The 7,743-nt window shown below is 38.5% G+C and overlaps 1 pseudogene; it reads left to right on the plus strand.

Annotated features, from left to right (window-relative positions):
• The first annotated feature begins 5,118 nt into the window (after positions 1–5,118).
• On the plus strand, positions 5,119–6,012 carry LOC112579860 (annotated as a pseudogene).
• The last annotated feature ends 1,731 nt before the right edge of the window (positions 6,013–7,743 follow it).

Here is a 7,743-nt window from a genome sequence, read left to right on the forward strand (position 1 = left end):
AAATGGAAACAAATAGGAATCTATAGAAAAAAGAAAAAAAGTTAAATATGGACTAAGCAGTCCAAATGAAAGGTAAACATTAAAATTTTAAGAAGCTATATGTTCAATATCAGCCACCTTGAACTGCATTTTGAATAAACAGACTGAAAGTGATTGAAAGTAAAAGAAATGAAAGTGAGATAATTTCCATATAATAAATTGTTAATAAATATTTTTGAATGTGCAAAAATGGAGAGAAGAAAAAAATGAGATAAGGTATAAATAAGAAAGAAAGGGAAGTCATTCAGTCGTGTCCGACTCTTTGAGATCTCATGGACTGTAGCCCACCAGGCTCCTCAGTCCATGGAATTTTCCAGGAAAGAGTACTGGAGTGGGTTGCCATCTCCTCCTCCAGGGGATCTTCCCAACCCAGGAATCGAACCTGGGTCTCCCAAATTGCGGGCAAACGTTTTACCGTTTGAGCCACCAGGGAAGCAAGGTATAAGAAAAATGTATATATATTAGATATTAAAGAGGTCATCGTGCAAGTATGTTCAGCATGGGGTGTATGTGTGTGTGTGTGCTAAATTGCTTCAGTCACGTCAGATTCTTTGCAACCCTATGGATTATAGCTTTCCAGGTTCCTACGTCTGAGATTTCCCAGGCACGAAAACTGGAGTGGGTTTCTATGCCCTCCTCCAGGGCATCTTCCCAACCCAGGGATTGAACTCTGTGTCTCCTGCACTGGCAGGTGGGGGTCTTTAGCACTCGCTCCCCCTAGAGTGTGTTCTGAGTATAAAGCAAATCTGTCAAAATCAGAAGCAAAGACAGCTCTCAAAGAACACTTTTGAAATAGAAAAGCTTTTTTAAAGCAGCAGTAAGATGGGGAAAGATGGTGACTGCAGCCATGAAATTAAAAGACGCTTACTCCTTGGAAGGAAAGTTATGACCAACCTAGATAGCATTTTCAAAAGCAGAGACATTGCCAACAAAGGTTCATCTAGTCAAGGCTATGGTTTTTCCTGTGGTCATGTATGGATGTGAAAGTTGGACTGTGAAGAAGGCTGAGTGCCGAAGAATTGATGCTTTTGAATTGTGGTGTTGGAGAAGACTCTTGAGAGTCCCTGGGACTGCAAGGAGATCCAACCAGTCCATTCTAAAGGAGATCAGCCCTGGGATTTCTTTGGAAGGAATGCTAAAGTTGAAACTCCAGTACTTTGGCCACCTCATGCGAAGAGTTGACTCATTGGAAAAGACTCTGATGCTGGGAGGGATTGGGGTCAGGAGGAGAAGGGGACGAAAGAGGATGAGATGGCTAGATGGCATCACTGACTCGATGGACATGAGTCTGAGTGAATTCTGGAGTTGGTGATGGACAGGGAGGCCTGGCATGCTGCGATTCATGGGGTCGCAAAGAGTCGGACATGACTGAGCGACTGAACTGAACTGAAAATGGGGAAAATGAATCAGATATTTGCTTGTACTCTATGTAGTTTATCTTGTTTCCCTGCTTCATCCATAAACTTCCATAAACAAATACAGCTTTTGTTGGTAATAAGAGTATTTTCCAGCTTCAGGAAGGACATTTTTGTAAGAATTCCTCCCAGTGATGAGTATTGTGTGTGTGTACATGGGGCAACGGGGGCAGGATGGAAGATGCTTCTTCTCTTTTCTGGCTACAGGGAGCTCGTGTCCAAGCCTAGTCATGATCTTCAAATTCTCACTATGTGCACAATGCGCATTTACGGATCATTTTCCTAGGAATAATGTGGTTTGAGTCACAGGGTTTCTGGTCAAAATTCTGTGTATAACACAGTCATAAGGTTCCTGTTGGCACATGCTGTGTGGTCAGTGTTTGCCCTAAAACCTGTGGGGATGGTAGAGGCACATGATTAAGAGTCAGAAAACACAGTCTTTATTCTTTTACTTAGAGTCTAATTCTACATTTTTGGCAGTGAACGTGGGATCCAGCTGGTAGAGGTCAGTGTTAGGTACTATTTGGGCTTCCCTGGGGGCTCAGAGGTTAAAGGGTCTGCTTGCAATACGGGAGACTCGGGTTCCATCCCTGGGTTGGGAAGATCCCCTGGAGAAGGAAATGGCAACCCACTCCAGTTTTTCTTGCCTGGAGAATCCCATGCAGAGAGGAGACTGGTAGGCTACAGTCCAAGGGGTCGCAAAGAGTTGGACCAGACTGAGCGACTTCACTTTCACTTTCAACGTCCACTAATAGAAGTGTGGTAAAATAATTGCAAGGGAGTAAAACTTCCTGACTAAGGAAAAACGCTGAGGCTCAAAATTCAAAGAAATAGTTTCCTAATACAGTGTATATGAGCAGAAACCCAGGCCTGGAAAATGACTCTGTTACAAGAACAATAGCAAACTTAGTCTGTAAATATTAGATTCATGCCTGAAGTACTTCTCTCCACAAAATACACGCATGTGGGTTGAAACTGAGAAATGTATTAAATGTATAAAATTATTAAATGTTTCAATAAGAAAGAGGAGTTTTAATTTAGAAAATGTTGTAAGTAATGGTTGTTCTTGGGACTTCCCTGGTAGTCCAAGTGGTTAAGACTTCACCTTCAAGTGCAGGGGATGCAGGTTCGATCTCTGGTCAAAAACCAAAAAAAAAACATGAAACAGAAACAATATTGAAACAAATTTAATAAAGACTTTAAAAAAGATCCACATTAAAAAAAAAACTTCAAATAATATAGTGTTCTTAATCTTTGTTTATAGATTTCATTAATAAGCTGTATGTGTCTATTCAGGGAACCCAGGGTGTCTGAGAGATAATCATACTTTGAATAAAATAATCTTAGTTTCTCTTAAAGGTGTGAGAATAAGTAGAGCATGTTCAGATGATAACAATGTGTGGTTTTTGGGAAAAGACTATCCAGAGGAATTAAATAAAATAAAATAACACAGGTTAGAAACCAGTTGATAAAGAATTTGGACATTTTCCTGCAGGTATTGTTGGACCATTAAAGGTGTTTCTTCTTCTAGGACGTCTTTGCCTGCTGACTGCATTTATGAAATGGAGGAGGCATGAAATTATATTCTGTGGAGGGCCTGAAGGAAAGTCTGGTCTACCGTGAAAGAATTCTTTGCAAAAACACACCAACTTAATTGCCAACAGGAGCATTTAACTAGCAATTTAGATGTATATAGGGAAAAGAAATATTCCCTTGAGGAAGAAGTGAGGATTTCCTCTATAAAGAGCCTTGCTTTATAAAAGCAAGTTAAGTTCCTGTTTAAAAATCTTATAGATCTTAAAAAATGTAACATTTTAAAATATATTAAAAAATCATCAGGAATAAAGTAACCAGAAAAATTTGAAAAAGATAAATATAAATTATTATGTATTAATATTCTATTTTAATTCAAGATAGTTTCTAAATTTCAGGATCAAGATTTAATAAATAATATCAAACAACTATGGGCTTTCCCTTGTGGCTCAGATAGCAAAGAATCTGTCTACAATGCAGGAGACCCAGATTCAATCCCTGGGTTGGGATCATCCCCTGGAAAAGGGAATGACTATCCATACCAGTATTCTTCCCTGGAAAATTTCACAAATAGAGTAGATAGGCTACACTCCATGGTGTCACAAAGAGTCCCACATGACTGAATTAATACACATGTCAAACAAATAAAATCCTGAGTGTATATGGGTTGAGCACCTATTTATTCTTTAAGATAGCCTTATTTAAGTTAGATTTCTTACTTTCTCCATTAAAAAGTTAAATAATATGTTTGAAGCATTTGAAATATATTTCTAATTTGTCTATTGTTAATATAATACTAACATTAATATTATTCATTTCTAGAAATAATCTATTAAGAAAACTGTAAGCAAAGAATGTTATATTGCATTCAAATTAATCAAACATATTTGGCTAAACTGTCAATAAAGTAAATGTTGCCATTACAACTAAAATAATTTTAATGAGAAAGAATCACCTTTTTCTAGTGAATTTCCTTCTATAGAGCTTCCTGAGTGGCACTAGTTGTAAAGAATCTGCCTGCCATGCAGGAGACATAAGGGACATGGGTTCAACTCCTGGAAGATCCTTTGGATGAGGGTATGGCAACCCACTCCAGTATTTTTGCCTGGAGAATCCCATGGACAGAGGAGCCTGGCAGGCTACAGGGTCAAAAAGAGTTGGACATGACTGATCATCTGAGCACTTCCCTCTATAGGGAAATATATGAAGCATTTTTTGCATCCAAATTATAATTTCCTGAAAAAGAATATTTAGCTTAACCTTTTTGGTTGATTTTTACTATTGTTTATGTTACTCAATCAAATCAGAAAGGAATTGGACACAATATCTGACTACATTTGTGAAACTTTTATATATATTTATCTTTCTTTTCCCTATGAACATTTAATTTTGACTAAAAAGTATTTAATATCCAAAATTAATAGGATTAAAAATAGTTGTGTCAAAACGTTGTGTTTTTAAGCAATTAGATGTATTTTAATTCAGTAATTTGGAATTCAAATCAATGGAACTTATGATCTTGAATATAAAAGCTTTTTCTCTTACATTCTTATAGTTTTAACTTTCTCAATTCTTAGAAAGTAACCACTTCTAATAATAATTTCTACTTTTAAGTTAATTCAGAAGCATTTATGAAGTAGTAAATTAGGGTAGAGCCTTATGGCATATCTTTATAGAATGAGTTATTAGATATAATATTAAGGGTAAAAAGACAGAATAATGTGTTTGATGTTTTAGACCAGATATTATTATATTATAGACTAGGTTGATTGGGGAAAAAAATCATGGAAGTTAGACAATTAATAGTTGATGTTTTAACTGTAAGAAGTAGTTTATCTGCTTTCTCCATTCTCATGCCATAATTTAAATTAAAATGATGAGACATATAGGTTTTATTAGAATGTAGATGTACCTTTATAATTCATTTAAGATTTTTTTCTGCAGATGAGTTTGTGGATCCTGATTTCAAATCAAATTTCCCCAAATCACAGAACACAAGTGTGTCAGAAAGTAACTGAGAACTGATTAAGACCAAAGCCCATGTCCTAGTCCGATTGTACAAAAAGAAAATGCAGTCAAGAAATGTAAATTTAGAGAAAGAAGATCAATGAAAATTACAGAAACAAATCTCACTATCATGATGGAATTTGTCCTCCTGAGTTTCAGTGATATTCCCCAATTTCGATGGTTTCTTTTTGGGATATTCTTAGTCATCCACATGGTTGGGGAATGGCATCATAATTCAAATAGCCAGAGTAGATGCCACTCTTCAGACGCCCATGTACTTTTTCCTCGGCAATTTTTCTTTCCTAGAAATCTGTTATGTATCCGTCACTCTTCCCAGGATGCTCGTGGACCTTTGGACCCAGACATGAACCTTTCTTTTTTTCACTTGCTCTACACAAATGTGCTTCTTCTTTATCCTGGGAGCCACTGAGTGCTTCCTCCTGGCCGTGATGGCCTATGACCTCTGTGTGGCCGTCTGTGACCCTCTGCACTATCCCCTGGTCATGCGCCCCCAGGTCTGCCTCGGGCTGGTGGTTGCCTCCTGGATCAGTGGCGCTCCAGTCCAGATAGGCCAGACATACCAGATTTTCTCTCTGCCTTTCTGTGCTCCAACACAATCAATCATTTCTTCTGTGACATTCCGCTATTATTAAAACTGGCTTGTGGAGACATCTTTGTTAATGAGATGGTGGTCTATATATTTGCTATATTGTTTGTCACTGTTCCCTTTCTGTTGATACTTGGATTCTATATCAGAATTACTTCCACCATCCTGAAGTTGCCAGCAAACACAGAAAGGATTAAAGCTTTCTCCAGTTGCTCTTCCTATATCACTGTTGTATTTTTATTCTATGGATCAGCCACTGTCACCTACTTAAAGCCTAAATCAAATGGGCATGAAGGACTAGACAAAATGCTGCCTCTTTTCTACATCATTTTGACTCCAGTGTTCAATCCTATCATATATAGTCTGCAGAACAAAGACATTAGGAAGGCAATGAGAAAATGTCTTCCCTAAGTGAAAGAGAGTGAAAAAGTTGGCTTAAAGCTCAACATTCAGAAAACTTAGATCATGGCATCCGGTCCCATCACTTCATGGGAAATAGAAGGGGAAACAGTGTCAGACTTTATTTTTTTGGGCTCCAAAATCACTGCAGATGGTGACTGCAGCCACGAAATTAAAAGACGCTTACTCCTTGGAAGGAAAGTTATGACCAACCTAGATAGCATATAAAAAAGCAGACATTACTTTGCCAACAAATGTCCGTCTAGTCAAGGCTATGGTTTTTCCAGTGGTCATGTATGGATGTGAGAGTTGGACTGTGAAGAAGGCTGAGTGCTGAAGAATTGATGCTTTTGAACTGTGGTGTTGGAGAAGACTCTTGAGGGTCCCTTGGACTGCAAGGAGATCCAACCAGTCCATTCTGAAGGAGATCAGCCCTGGGATTCCTTTGGAACGAATGATGCTAAAGCTGAAACTCCAGTACTTTGTCGACCTCATGCGAAGAGTTGACTCATTGGAAAAGACTCTGATGCTGGGAGGGATTGGGAGCAGGAGGAGAAGGGGATAACAGAGCATGAGATGGCTGGATGGCATCACTGACTCAATGGACGTGAGTCTGGGTGAACTCCGGGAGTTGGTGATGGACAGGGAGGCCTGGCGTGCTTTGATTCATGGGGTCGCCAAGAGTCGGACAAGACTGAGTGACTGAACTGAACTGAACTGATGTAAATACAAAAAGTATATATGCAATGCATATGTATTCATATATATTTATATTCACTGACAGGCTTCCTTGGAAGCTCAGTGGTAAAGAATCCACCTGCCAAGCAGAATATAAGGGTTCAATCCTTGGGTGGGGAAGATCCCCTGGAGAAGGAAATGGCCATCTACTACAGTATTCTTGCCTGGGAAATCCCATGGACAGAAGAGCTTGGCAGACTATAGTCCATGAGGTTGCAAAAGAGTCAGACATGACTTAGGGACTAAACAACAACAACGATATTCATTGACAGATCACAAAACGAAAGAAAGCCATTATCCAAAAATTTTACTGGCAGGAATTAAGCTGATAGAGCTGCTCAGCTGCACATGTATGCTACGTTTCATGAAAAGGGACTTGTAACAAGGAGCCTGATTCCATATTTGATGTTTGACTGTGGACAGCTTTTATTTTATTTATTTATTTATTTTTAAATTTTATTTTATTTTTAAAACTTTACATAATTGTATTAGTTTTGCCAAATATCAAAATGAATCTGCCACAGGTATACATGTGTTCCCCACCCTGAACCCTCCTCCCTCCTCCCTCCCCATACCATCCCTCTGGGTCATCCCAGTGCACTAGCCCCAAGCATCCAGTATCGTGCATCGAACCTGGACTGGCAACTCATTTCATACATGATATTTTACATGTTTCAATGCCATTCTCCCAAATCTTCCCATCCTCTCCCTCTCGCACAGAGTCCATAAGACTGTTCTATACATCAGTGTCTCTTTTGCTGTCTCGTACACAGGGTTATTGTTACCATCTTTCTAAATTCCATATATATGTGTTAGTATACTGTATTGGTGCTTTTCTTTCTGGCTTACTTCACTCTGTATAATAGGCTCCAGTTTCATCCACCTCATTAGAACTGATTCAAATGTATTCTTTTTAATGGCTGAATAATACTCCATTGTGTATATGTACCACAGCTTTCTTATCCATTCATCTGCTGATGAACATCTAGGTTGCTTCCATGTCCT

The sequence above is a fragment of the Bubalus bubalis genome, chromosome 17 (genome assembly GCF_019923935.1).
Source record: "Bubalus bubalis isolate 160015118507 breed Murrah chromosome 17, NDDB_SH_1, whole genome shotgun sequence".
NCBI classification, from domain to species: domain Eukaryota; kingdom Metazoa; phylum Chordata; class Mammalia; order Artiodactyla; family Bovidae; genus Bubalus; species Bubalus bubalis.